This window comes from Vigna unguiculata, chromosome 5 (genome assembly GCF_004118075.2).
Source record: "Vigna unguiculata cultivar IT97K-499-35 chromosome 5, ASM411807v1, whole genome shotgun sequence".
NCBI lineage: Eukaryota > Viridiplantae > Streptophyta > Magnoliopsida > Fabales > Fabaceae > Vigna > Vigna unguiculata.
The window spans coordinates 33,712,452-33,726,746 of record NC_040283.1 but is presented as its reverse complement, the minus strand read 5'-3'; the positions used below and the strand labels follow the sequence as shown (position 1 = coordinate 33,726,746).

The 14,295-nt window shown below is 35.4% G+C and overlaps 1 non-coding gene across 1 annotated transcript; it reads left to right on the top strand.

Moving 5' to 3' along the window:
- Positions 1 to 13,914: 13,914 nt before the first annotated feature.
- On the top strand, positions 13,915 to 14,021 carry LOC114186424. The gene has a single exon (XR_003605081.1). It is a non-coding gene; the product is annotated as a small nucleolar RNA R71 (small nucleolar RNA).
- The last annotated feature ends 274 nt before the right edge of the window (positions 14,022 to 14,295 follow it).

The following is a 14,295-nucleotide window of genomic DNA, read 5'->3' as shown; positions in this document are numbered from 1 at the left end:
TGTCAGTGTCACTATTAGATGTCATTGTGTTGATTTCGATTTAGTCCACACATATGTCTTTTTGTTTCAATTTAGTACCTAAGTATGTGTGTATCTAATTCAATTTTGTCTCAATTTTTTTTTAATAATTAAAATATTTTTGTAATCCATTTTTTATAAGATTAAAAATAATTAAGTATAAATAATTTTACAAAATTAAGTACTAATATTTATAATGTTTCTCTCAATTTCAGACCAAATTTATTATTTGTATGAATGTTATGCTATTTTTTTTATTAAAAATGACTTAATAAAATGACTTTTACCACTAAATTTTAATATAAATATCAAATACTTAATTTTTTTAAAAATTTTATACTTAATTACTTTTAATTTTATTAAAAAATATTTTAATTATTAAAAATTATTAGGTCAAAATTGAATCAAATACACATAAGTAGGTACTAAATTGAAATGAAAAAACATAAATGGGACTAAATCGAAATCATCACAATGGCATCTGATAGTGACACTGACACGTGGCATTACAATGCCACGTGGCACTGACAATGCCACGTGTCACACACAGGGACTTGACACGTGACATTTTTAATTTTTTTAAAAAACAAATTAAAAAAAATTAAAAATTAAAAAAAAATTAAATTTTTTTTTAAAAAAATCAAAAAAACCACAGATTGACACATGGCACGTTGATTAACGGCGTTAGTCAACTCTATCTGAAAGGTACCTAATTGAATGGTGTGCACGGTGTGAAATTGGGGAAACATTTTAAAAAAATAAACTGAGTTGGTTCGATTTTCCCTCGTTCTTCTTCTTCTGCAACGTTCTTCTTCCACAAGCTTACACAAACATGGAGTTTTTTGTTTCTCAAAAGTTTTTTCTTCCCCAAAAGCCTCTTCTTCCACAAAGGTTGTTGTTGTTGATATTTGGTGTGGGTAGCAGTCGAAGCGGAGAACGGACTTCTCGAGAGTGGTTTGGGTTGTCGGACGCGGTTGGTTCGCTGAAAATTGGTGGGTACCGTTGGCGCATTACTTGGCCACAGTCTTGGTGGCGTAGTTCTTGGTTCATTGAAGGCCATTCACACAAGGAATCTTTGGCCGGTAGGTTATCGTCCAAAACCCCTGTTTGAAGGCGGTTAGTTCCGAAATGGTTATTGGTAGAATGTAGGTGAATGTATGGTTTTGATTCCATAGTTGAATGATTTTTCTGCACTTGAAGTCATTGTTTAATTTTTGACAGTAATTTGCGAATGTGGTTGAACATTGTGTATGTGGTTTAATGTGGGTATTACTTCCACTAAATTTGGCTAACTATTCTTTAAATATGATGCATAATTTAAGTGTTCCCAATTCAGGTTTCATGTCCTTATTAACCTCACTTCAAACCAATGAGTTACACACTCAAATGTCTGCAACATCGTCACAATTATGATATAGTAATATAATATCAATTTCGTTAATTATTTACTCTATTACATCAACCACAACGTAACAAATTATATTCCTTTATGGAGGTTGTAAGTTGAATGCATAACACATTTTTTGGTGGATAGGACGCTGTCATGATTGAAGTCCGATCACATTGACAAACACATTCTAAGTTATGTGGTTGTTGTCTGTCAATGACATTTGATCTTTTTCGCAATGAACAAAAAACCAAAATTATGTATTTTGTGCAGTATTTGCTTTTATTAGATTCAATATGTGTGTTGTTTATGGACATTTTTTGAACAGGCAACATGTTAGTGCAAAACAGGATATTGTGCAGTATTTGCTTTTCTTGGATTCAATATGTGTGTTGTTTATGAACATTTTTTGAACAGACAACATGTTAGTGCAAAACAAGATATTGTGCAGTATTTGCTTTTCTTGGATTCCATTGCTTTTGTTTGTTAAATCACTCCACTATGGTGCCACAATAATTCAGCCTATCATTCTCAAGTCATATGAACCACCTAAAAATAAATTTCATAAGTGTTTTTTTATAATACAATAACTGCCTTTTTCATATGTGCTTTATGTAAAAAGAACACGTCAAAAATTTCGTTGACCAAGAAGAATTTTTCATTTTTTCTTAAAATTTTAAATATATAAATTCTTGATCTTAATACTGTAACAACAACTAAACAATGATTCCCAACTTATATGAACCATCTACAAATGAGTTCCATAAGTGTTTTTTTACAATACCATAACTGCCTTTTTCATATGTGTTTTATGTACAAAGAACATGTCAAAATTTTCATTGACCAAGACTTTTTTATTTAGTTTTTTTTTTAATTTGAAATACATCAATTGTTGATCTTAATACTGTAACAACAATTAAACAAGCATTCCCAAGTCATATGAACCACCTAAAAATGACTTCCATAAGTATTTTTTTACAATACCATAACTGCCTTTTTCATATGTGCTTTATGTACACAAAACATGTCAAAAATTTCATTGACCAAGACTTTTTTATTTAGTTTTTCTTTTAAATTGAAATACATCAATTGTTGATCTTAATACTGTAACAACAATTAAACAATCATTCCTAAGTCACACGAACCACCTAAAACTGACTTCCATAAGTGTTTTTTTACAATACCATAATTGTCCTTTTCATATGTGCTTTATGTACAAAGAACATGTCAAAAATTTCGTTGACCAAGACTTTTTTATTTAGTTTTTTTTTTAATTTGAAATACATCAATTGTTGATCTTAATACTGTAACAACAATTAAACAATAATTCCTAAGTCATATGAACCACCTAAAAATGACTTCCATAAGTGTCTTTTTACAATACCATAATTGCCTTTTTCATATGTACTTTATGTACAAAGCACATGTCAAAAATTTCATTGATCAAGACTTTTTTATTTAGCTTTTTTTATTTGAAATACATCAATTCTTGTTCTTAATACTGTAACAACAATTAAACAATAATTCCTAAGTCATACGAACCACCTAAAAATGACTTCCATAAGTGTCTTTTTATAATACAATAACTGTCTTTTTCATATGTAATTTATGTACAAAGAACATGGCAAAAATTTCGTTGACCACCAAGACTTTTTATTTATTTTTTACTTTTCAAATACATAAATTCTTTATCTTAATACTGTAACAACAACTGAACAATGATTCACAAGTCATGTGAAGCATCTAAAAATTACTTCCATAAGTGTCTTGTTACAATACAAATATAACTCAGATCTCAACTAGAACCTATTAACATCTCCCACAAGACATGTCTTCTTAAAATTCAATAAGTGTCTCTCTGATATGTGGTTTCTATGCCACAGACTTACCAAATTTATTTGCTAAATAAATTCAGTACAAATCACCATAAAGACTCGAAAAGTCATTATTCATTAACTGCACCATAATAGTACAAAAATACAACAAAAGAAATTGTTCACAACTACATGTTTCATACGTTTGAATTACAATTATACATTCTTATAATTACACAAATGAAAATGATATTTCATTTCCATCAAACAAAACAAAATACATAGATATTGCTGCAACTCCAACAACTATTTTGGTATCCTTTTCTTCTTTCGACTATAAACTGCGAACGATGTTTGGATTACACGACTTTTGAACCATTACCATGGATCATTCCTTATACGCACATACATATCGCTATTGGTTACATCTTTGTCTTCTACAGCTTCACTTGGAACATGCGCTTCATTCAAATTAATAGGAGAAACAAATTCATCTTCAGTTCTTTTATTTTTCCTCTATCCAAACTTGATTTTAACTTAACAATGGCTCCACCAAGTTCACGAATATCATGTTCTTGCTGCTCAATTAAACTCATAAGCTGCTCCTTTTTTTTGGTTCCACTAGAGACACACTCTTTCCTCTTTCTTTTGTCACACTCACCATCACCTTTTGATAAAGCTTCTTTCACAACTAACACACCTACTTCTTCCTTAGAAAGACAAAGATCATGCACAATTTGAAATTTAATTTCAAACAAACAACATCAATAAATTGCTAAAAGAACTTAAACCAAAAACATTGCACGAAAAAATAATAGAAAGTACCACCCGACCTTGACTGCCAAAACTCTTCTTCTTCAAAAGCATTCGTACATTCGAAGCATTTTTGCTTACACAAACCCGTTCACATTTCGAATTAACACTCCACAACAACATTTAGGATTGAGAGAGCATCGATTTGGGGAACAACAACACATAAAAATGGCATTTCAATCGGGGAACAAGAACATACGACAATAGGGTTTCATTTAGGGAAGAACAACACAAAAATACGGGATTGAAATCGGGGAAGTAAAACATACCAAAGTGACCTTTGATTTGGAGAAGAACAACACCAAAATTAGGGCTTGCAATTGTGGAAGAAGTTGCAGGAGCGATTAGCAGCGATTGTGGAGGAAGCTGCAACAGCCACAAAGCCCGCATCTCTTTTCCTTTCCCAAAACAGCACTCTCTGTTTTTCCAGAACTACAGTCTTCACTTGTTTTTTCTCCGTTTTCCTATGCGAGCGCGTGACCTACAAACCATTCATAACCTCACGCGTCAGTTCTCTTTTCATATTTAAAAATCATTAAAATAACCCATGCCACATAGGCGGGTAAAATTCGAGTCAAAAAACTGAGGCATTGTATCATTATCCATTCCTAAAATATATTATCTACAATTTAAATTTTTTAAAAATATTCAATATATATATATATATATATATATATTTAAAAAAAAATTCAAAATTCTTAGGGGCCATTGTCGTTGCCTGCCCCATTATCATCCGCCTCTGCAATGAGGTTCATAAACACACCATTAGTTATGGTTATTTAACTTTCATCGATCTTCATTCTTATAGTAACATTACGTATCTTTTAATATTTCATTTGGTTGTGTTGAAAGCGGAAGAGTAAAAAACTAAAGTTTAAAATTTTTATAATTTGATTAACAAAATGTATAACTTTATCAAAATATATTCTAAATACCTATTGAGTCGTGTCATTATGTAAAGTAATAACAATGAAACATTTATACTTTTTTCTTCATCCTGTTCCAGACTGAACAGGATGAAAATGATAATAAAACCGATTTTTACATTTGGGCTCAAGTGCTTCATTTTGGTTATTTCTACTTCAAAAAAAAATTGCATTCCGCTTTGTTTTGAAGATATTTAGTATAAATAAAAATATTGCCTTTATTCCAAAGTGCATGATAATTTAGTTTTTGGAAAAAAATATTAATTCAAAGATTTGTGAGAAATTATAAAATTGCATTTCATTGTATAACTTAATGGAAATTAATCAATCTCCTGTAAGGTCCTTTTTTTTCTACATTATGATATAAGGGCTTAACCTTGTCTGTTGGGCCTAAGGTTAGCCCATAAGGTACCCAAAATCCCTTATTAGTCCTTATCCAAAGGCAAGGGGACCTTTCATTTCAGTCCTAATTCACTTTTCGTGTCTCATTTTCTAGAAACGGACCAGCTCCCTCATCCCTCTTAGAACTACATATGTGAGCTCTGCTAGGGCACAATCGGAGCACCCACTATTTCACTTTAACATCTTCTCCGTGTAAGATGAACTTGAACTTTACCCCTTTCTTTCCATTCTAGTGTCTAGGTTCTACCTCGGGTTGACGTTGAAACCTTATGCTAGCCTTTGTGCGTCTGTTTTTCCAGTTTCCCTGCACTAATTGGAGTTATAATACTCCTATCTTCTCCTAGGACCGTTGTGCTTACGTTCTAGCTCCAGTCCAGGTAAGGGAAGCTAGGGTTTTCAAGTTTTGTAGCATATTGCTTGTTTTGTTTGTGATTCGTGTTTCAAATGCCTAGTTGATGTTGTGCTTGCATGATACTAAGCTGGATGTGCCTTGGACTGTGTTTCTAGATGTTGCTCGTGTGAAAACAAGAGAGACCTGCTAAGCTCGCCTAGGCGAGTGTGTCTTTCGCCCAAACGAGAAGCTCCCGCCTAAGCGAGAATAACAGTAGCTCGCTCCCTTCCTTATTTCGAGTTGTCGCCTGTTGGTCTCTTGGCAAGCGTACCAAAATAATTAATTATCTCGATCAACATATATATACAGAAATTTTAATTTGATAGATCATTGACGTTTAAACTAATTTGCATGAACAAATACAGTAAAAGCAGAAAATTAGATAAAAAATCAGTAAAAGAAACTGGGATTGAATTTCATCTATCTCCCTTGTCTATAATCTAGATGAATAGAATATATAACATCTGAAAATACCAATATTGATGCACACTCAAAAATTATTTATAACGATCCCTCGCGTATAAAATTCATAAGATTAGTTCCTTGAATATTGATTCCTCACATATTCAACAAACTATCCAGCACTACGGTCAAGTGTTAAAAGCAATTGATATATTGAGATCTATTCCTAGCATCACAGTATATCAAGTATCATTGTTTAAATCAGATTTTCAAAAATACCTTCCGGTCAGATCTAAAAATCAAAATCAAAACATCTATTGATCAGATAGAAGTAAGCATTAAGAGCAGAACAATAATACCAATATTGAGTAAAACAGAAATGCTATATATAAATATCACCAGATTACATCCAAGTTTGAGTAGATTACATTCAATCCCAAGGAAAGAGATTAGCCACTCATGGTAGCCAACAAAATCCTATGAGCTAAGAAGAAGAAGAAAATGAGAAACTGTGTTCTGCTTTCGTGGTTGCAGCTCTCCAGATCTTCAAGTGTGTTTCTTCTCCCAAAATTCCAAGCTGCCTTCACTTCCTGATGCACGAAGAATTTATACCCACGAAGGTCTCGCTCAAGCTACCTGAGTCTCGCTTGAGCGAGACAGCATTCTTCATCCTAAAGAAAGGATCTCGCTTAGGCGAGATTGGCAGCATCTGATCTCGCTTGGGCGAGAATGGCGGCAAGAGAGGGTCTCCACTGCACGATCGCTCGCTTAAGCGAGGTCCTGCGTCACTTAGGCGAGAATGGCGGTAGTGGCTTTAGCTTAGGCGAGCATGCTTTGGTTTTGAGCGACCTTGACAGCATTTCTTCCCTATTTTCTCTATTTCTTGCTTTCTCCTTTGCTCTTCTTAAGTTCTTTCCTTTCTCTACTCTATTGTACCTGAAATTTACACAAAACAGGGATCAAGTGACTTCTTTTCAACAAAAACTTGGAAGCTCATTCTTTTCTAGATTTAGGGAGAATCAATCATGATATAAACACAAATTAAGAACATAAGTGCCCTCATTTCATATGAAAATTACTCATTTTTGGCACTTATCAACTCCCCCCAACCTAGCATCTTGCTTGTCCTCAAGCAAAGTAATATGATGTAACAGCCAATCAAAACTCTAATTCTGAAATTGGTTATTGAGAAATCATTTTCACAATTCCTGTCCAGACAACTTTTGCATTCCAAACCACAGATTCAAAATCAGAAGCAAATGGTGAATCCAATTATCAAACAACAGTAGGATAAGAGTGTAGCCAATTTTTCAGGAAAACCAATTGTAAGAACAAATGATTCTAACCAAGGAAATTCTCTCTTAAATCTCACAGGCATGTGTTTTTCTCATTTTCCACTGAAATTGAACAAATCAACATTGCCAGTCATTTACAATTCAACAACAAACACACAATCAACATGGATCTTAAGGTCTTTTCAAGGTTGTAATGAGGCTAGGCTTTCAAGAATAATGATTTTTCAAGATCACAAAAGCACTACTTAGAAAAGAGAGCATAGCTATAATTCAAACCCAATTTCAATTCTACTCTCCATTGCTCACAATTCAGACCTCAATACACCAAGTTTCTTTTTCATTCATAATTCACTCTTATCTCTTTTTGTTCTTTTCTTTTCTTTCCTTTTTTTTTGAGTAAATATATACATTCCTACACAATACTAAAGAGTGAATTATGATACTCAGTCCTTTTCTTCCTTAAGTGCAATTCTATCAACCAATTACCTTTACAGTTGAAAAATGCACCTATGCTCTCTATCCCTAAGTGTGCAAAGGGAAAGGATAATAATTCAAGTTAAGGTTAAGGTGCATAATTCAAACAATTAGGCTCAAATGGGCTATCAACAAAGGATGATTATTTACAGGTTGGCTATTTGGCACTTAGTTAAAAATTCAACAAAATTGCCTTAATCATTTCCATGCTTCAAATGTGATGTTATCAAATGAAAACTCAAGCAATATCAACTTTTCAACAACAGTGGAAACACTCAAGCTGTTTAAGGATTCACACACTCACTAGGTTTTTTGGTTTATTTCCTTGGTATCTCACTTGTTGTTACAACTAATTATCTTGACTAACTATCCAACACTAATATCCTAATCTTGTTTAATTATGAATTCAACCAAAATTTTCCTTTTTCACCTTTGTGTTCAGTTCACTCAGTTGTTCTAGACTCAGAATACTTACTGAAATCAAATTTCTCTTTAACCAATTCCCTCAAGAAAGATTTTCAAAATGATTCCCAAAAAATTTTAGCTGTCTCTAAGTATTATGCACAAAATACTAAGCCAAAAGGTAAATTTAAACAGTTAATTAACTAGATAATATAGCATTTTAGCCAAAACAACTAAAGCAAAATAGTAGTAATTACATAAATACTGCAAAATACTAAAAGAAAAAGAATAATGAAACCGGATTTATAGAGTTTTGAAAGGTGGAATGGTGCTGTGAATCAATCCCCTCCAAAATTAATCTCCTCCTCAATGTCTGCTCCATCTGTGTCAGCAGCAAAGTCATCTCTGTCCGCAGCTCCTGATGGTCCCTCACCTACAGCAGGTCCACTTCCCCCCGGGAAAATAGGACTGTCCCTAGGCCATTGTAGATAAGTCAAGAATTCTTGTGGAGTCATGCCTGGGTATGGTCCGCGGACATTCTGATAGAGGTACTCCTGAAGATGGAGTTGCCCTCTATAAATGGAAGCATTTTGCTGGTGGGTGTGCTCCATCTGCAACCTCAGATATCTCATCTGCTCAGCTAAGGTTTTCATATCCCCTCTTAGAAATTCTGAGAGGATTTCCAGTGGGTCTGACTTGATAAGATCAGTTGGCAGCGCATATAAGGAGTGCCACTTCATTTTCATCATAAGGTTCATGACTCCTCCTTCTCCTTGTGAAGTCACAGCGTTGCCTTGGTTCTAGAGGTAGTGGATTACCAAGGAATTCACTGATGGCTGCTTGATCATAATTTACCCACCTCCCCCTAACTTTAGACCTCTTTTCACCAAGATTGTCCTCAGAATAGGCATTTGCATAGAACTCTATGACAATCTCTAGATCAAATTTGGGAAGCGGGTCAGCCAACTTCATCCAATTCCTCCTGATAAGTCCATTCAAGAATGGATCATATTCGTCTGGGAGCAGGACCACCTTTCTTTCTTTGATAAAGACCCAATTCTTTATCTTCTCATACCGTTCTTCTCTTTCGGGCTCTCTAAACAGGTTGTTGTTTGGCCTTTCAGGAGAAGGGCTACTTGCACGTCTTCTCCTCTTCCCTTTGCTGGATTCAGTAGCAGGAAGTCTAGATGTTGTCTTTGTTCTAGCCATTGACCTGCAAGGATGAAAACTAACCCACCAAAAACATGCCAAGTCAGTTAATTACAATGCAATAGCAGTTTCCAGAATCCATTCACTAGCCAACCAAGCACAAACAAGAACAATTTCAGCATGAGATTTCATCAAACACATGGAGTGCAATTTCAAACTGTGAAAATTTTTGAAGCAATTCATCCATAGGCAACTCACATTGTTCAGTTCTAGCATTAATTCACACTAAAACCCATAGTATAAACACAAAACGCATTGAAACAGATTATGGGTACTACCTAGGGTTTGCAAGAGCACAAAAATGTGACTATGCTTAGTGAAATTGAAGAGAATGAAAAGTAGAACTTACCTTGAAGAGGAATTAGCAAAGGGAGACGAAATTTGTGAGTTAAAATGCAGAGAATTGAGTGAGTGAAGGTGCGCCCAAAATGAGAAAGAGAGAATGTGAGCGAGAGTTGTGAATGAGGGTTTGGGGAAAGAAAAGTGAGTGAGTTCTGCCCCTGTCCCTCACTTAAGCGCGATTTCTCGCTTAAGCGACGCAGCCTCGCTTAAGCGAGATGAGCGTATGCAGAAACATTAAAGAGTCTCGTGCAGGCGAGACTGTTTCGCCCAAAACACCCGTAGTACAGGGCATTCTCACCTAGGCGAGCCACTACTCGCCTAAGCGAGTATATCAGCAAAATTGGTTGGCTCAGGTTCTGCATATCTCACCTAGGCGAGACATGTTTAGCTTGGGCGAGATTTCGTGCAGTTTTGGAAAAATCTGATTTTCCCACTTTTCAATTTTTTGCTCAACTTTCACTCACTTGATTCATGATCCTTTCAATCCAAATAACTCAAAAACACACATCAAACCATACTTCAATCAATTCTCTATCATTCCAAAAGGTTTCACATCAACAAACTAAAAATCAAGATATCAAACTCAAATTTCACAATTTGGCCAAAACAAGGCAATTTTTAGCATTTGATGATCTCAATTCTGGCACCAAAACTCATTCCCATGCTTAAAATACCAGTTTTGTTTGAAAACAACCAAAATTGCATGGTTTGCCTTATTGAGATGATTGGATGCTAAAATTCACCTTTTTACACACAAACATAGAGCTATAAACACAAACACATAATTACATACACAAACACATTTAATCACAAAAGATGAAATTGAAGTGCAAGAACATAATTAAAACATTGGGTTGCCTCCTAGGAAGCGCTTGTTTAACGTCATGAGCCTGACGCCTGTTTCATTTAAGGTTCATCCAGTTGAATGATTGTGGCGAGCCTATCAATCTCACCACCAAGATAGGGCTTCAACCTTTTCCCGTTTACAACCTAGCTCCTTTTGGATTCAGGATCCTCTAGCTCAATGGCTCCATAGGGTTTCACATCTTTGACAAGGAATGGTCCTGACCACTTTGATTTTAGCTTTCCAGGGAATAATCTCAACCTGGAGTTGAACAATAGTACTGATTGGTCAGGATAAAATTCTCTTTTGAGAATTTTCTTGTCATGATAAGCCTTCATCTTTTCCTTGTAGAGCTTAGAGGACTCATAGGCGCCGAGTCTCATTTCCTCCAATTCTTGCAACTATAGTTTTCTATTTTCTGCTGCTGCCTTTAGATCAAAATTCAAAAATTTCAAGGCCCAAAATGCCTTGTGTTCCAATTCAACCGGTAAGTGACATGACTTACCATATACCAACTGGAATGGGGATAAACCTGTGGGAGACTTATAAGCAGTTCTGTAGGCCCAGAGTGCGTCATCCAACTTCATTAACCAATCTTTTCTTGAAGATGCCACTGTCTTCTCTAGAATACGCTTGATTTCCCTGTTTGACACCTTCGCTTGTCCATTGGTCTGTGGATGATAAGGTGATACAATTTTATGCCGCACTCCATAATGTTCCAAACATTTCTGAAGTTGAGCATTGCAAAAGTGTGAACCACCATCACTAATCAACACTCTTGGAGTATCAAACCTGCAAAAGATGTTCCGCTTGCGAAATTTGATTACAGTTTTGGCATCAGCCTTAGGAGCTGCTACTGCTTCAACCCACTTTTTCACATAATCAACTACCACCAAAATGTATTCATTTGAGAAAGAAGATGGCAGTGATCCCACAAAGTCGATTCCCCAACAATCAAAGGCCTTAACCTCTAAAATGATATTCAGTGGTATTTCATGTCTTTTTTAGATTCCCCCTATTCTCTGACAACTATTGCAGTGTTGCACATATTTGCGTGCGTCTTTGAATAAGGTGGGCCAATAAAATCCAGATTGGAGGACTTTTTCAACTGTTCTCTCTCCATTAAAATGCCCATCATATGGGGAACTATGACAGTGCCACAGAATGCTCTTTACCTCATCATTGGATACACACCTTCTCAACAGTTGATCATCTCCAATTTTGAACAAATGAGGATCATCCCACACATATTGGTATGCATCTCTCAGGAATTTCCTCTTTTGGTGCCAATTAAAATCTTCACGTATGACCCCTGCAGCTTTGAAATTGGCCATGTCAGCAAACCATGGCCTTTCTTGCACTATCATCAAATTTTCATCAGGAAACTCCTCCTGCACCTTTGATTGAGTGTTGGTCACCTCAGTATTCATCAATCTAGACAAATGATCAGCTATAAAGTTTTCACTTTCCTTTTTGTCCTTGATCACCAAATCAAATTCCTGCAACAATAAGATCCATCTAATTTAGTCTTGGTTTTGAATCAGATTTGGTTAACAAATATTTAATTGCAGCATGATCAGTATATACAGTGACAGATGAACCAATCAAATATGCTCTAAATTTTTCCAATGCATAAACTATAGCTAGCAATTCCTTTTCAGTTTTTGCATAATTAATTTGAGCTTCATTAAGGACTTTGCTAGCATAGTGTATAGCATGGAAAACTTTAGATTTTCTCAGTCCTAAAACTACTCCTATGGCATAGTCACTTGCATCACACATTAACTCAAAGCCTAAATTCCAATCAGGAGCAATCATCACAGGAGCTGAAACCAATTTCTGTTTTAACAATTCAAATGCATGCAAACATTCGACATCAAAATTAAAAGGTGTATCCTTGTTGAGCAGATTGCTGAGTGGTTTTGCAATTTTGGAGAAATCTTTGATGAATCGTCTGTCGAACCCAACATGGCATAGAAAACTCCTGATACCCTTCACATTTTTGGGTGGTGGCAGCTTTTCAATGATCTCCACTTTAGCTTTGTCGACTTCAATACCTTTAGTAGAGATTTTGTGGCCCAGCACCACACCTTCAGTTACCATAAAATGGCATTTTTCCCAATTCAAAACCAGATTGGTATCAACACACCGCTTCAGTACGGTGTTTAAGTTTTCCAAGCATTGATCAAATGAAGCCCCAAATACAGAGAAGTCATCCATGAAGACTTCTATGCATTTTTCCACAAAGTCCGAGAAAATTGCAAGCATGCATCGTTGAAAAATTGCTCGTGCGTTATACAATCCAAACGGCATTTTCCTGTAAGCAAACACACCAAAGGGACAAGTAAAAGTAGTTTTTTCTTGGTCTTCTGGATCCACTACAATTTCATTATAACCAGAATATCCATCCAGAAAACAATAGAATGCTTGCCTTGCTAACCTTTCTAGCATTTGATTCATGAAAGGTAAAGGAAAATGATCTTTCCTAGTGGCCTGATTTAATTTTCTATAATCTATACACATTCTTCAACCTGTGACTGTTCTAGTAGGAATTAATTCATTTTTATCATTACAAATAACAGTCATACCTCCCTTTTTTGGAACTATCTGGACCGGGCTGACCCAAGTACTGTCGTAGATTGGATAGATCATACTTGCATCAAATAACTTCATTACTTCTTTCTTGACCACCTCTTTCATGGTTGGATTCAATCGCCGCTGAGGCTGCGCTACAGACTTGTAATCTTGCTCCATATGAATTTTGTGCATACAGTATGATGGACTAATTCCTTTAAGATCAGATGAAGTCCAACCTATTGCACCTTCGTTGGCCTTAAGAACTGAAATCAACTTTTCCTCTTCAGAAGCCGTTAAAGCATTACTGATCACCACTGGTTTGTTACCTCCATCTGCAAGAAAAACATATTTTAAATGAGGAGGTAATACCTTTAGCTCCAGCTTCTGACTTTCAATTCTATTTTCTTGCTGCAATTTCTCAAGTTGTATATCATTTGATGCAATTTCTTTTACCTATTATGCTGAGCTTGATGATCTGTGGATGCTAATGCCTCAATGATTCTTGTTGCTTACTCCGCATCTACACTCATCATTGTTCCACCTGCTGCTACATCTAATATCATCTTGGTGTCAGGCCTCAGACCATTGCAGAATATATTCAGCTAAGCAATATCTTCAAATCCGTGATTTGGGCATTTCCTCAATAAGGAATTGAACCGCTCCCAAGCTTCACAGAATGGCTCATCTGGTCCTTGCCTAAACGTTGAAATATCAGCTTTGGCTTTGATGTAGCGAGATGGTGGAAAGAATTTGTTCAAGAATTTCTCCTCAACATCCTTCTAGCTATTCAAACTCTGATTTGGATGTGACTTAAGCCATTCCTTTGCTTTACCTGCCAAAGAAAAAGGAAACAAACGCATGTATACATGCTCAAGATCTCCTTCTTGAAAGCCCATGGTTCCTATCAATTCATAAAATGTAGAAAGATGAGTATATGGATCTTCATTATCCATTCTAGTGAATTGATGAGAACTGATTAAGCTGAGGAAGGCTAGCTTC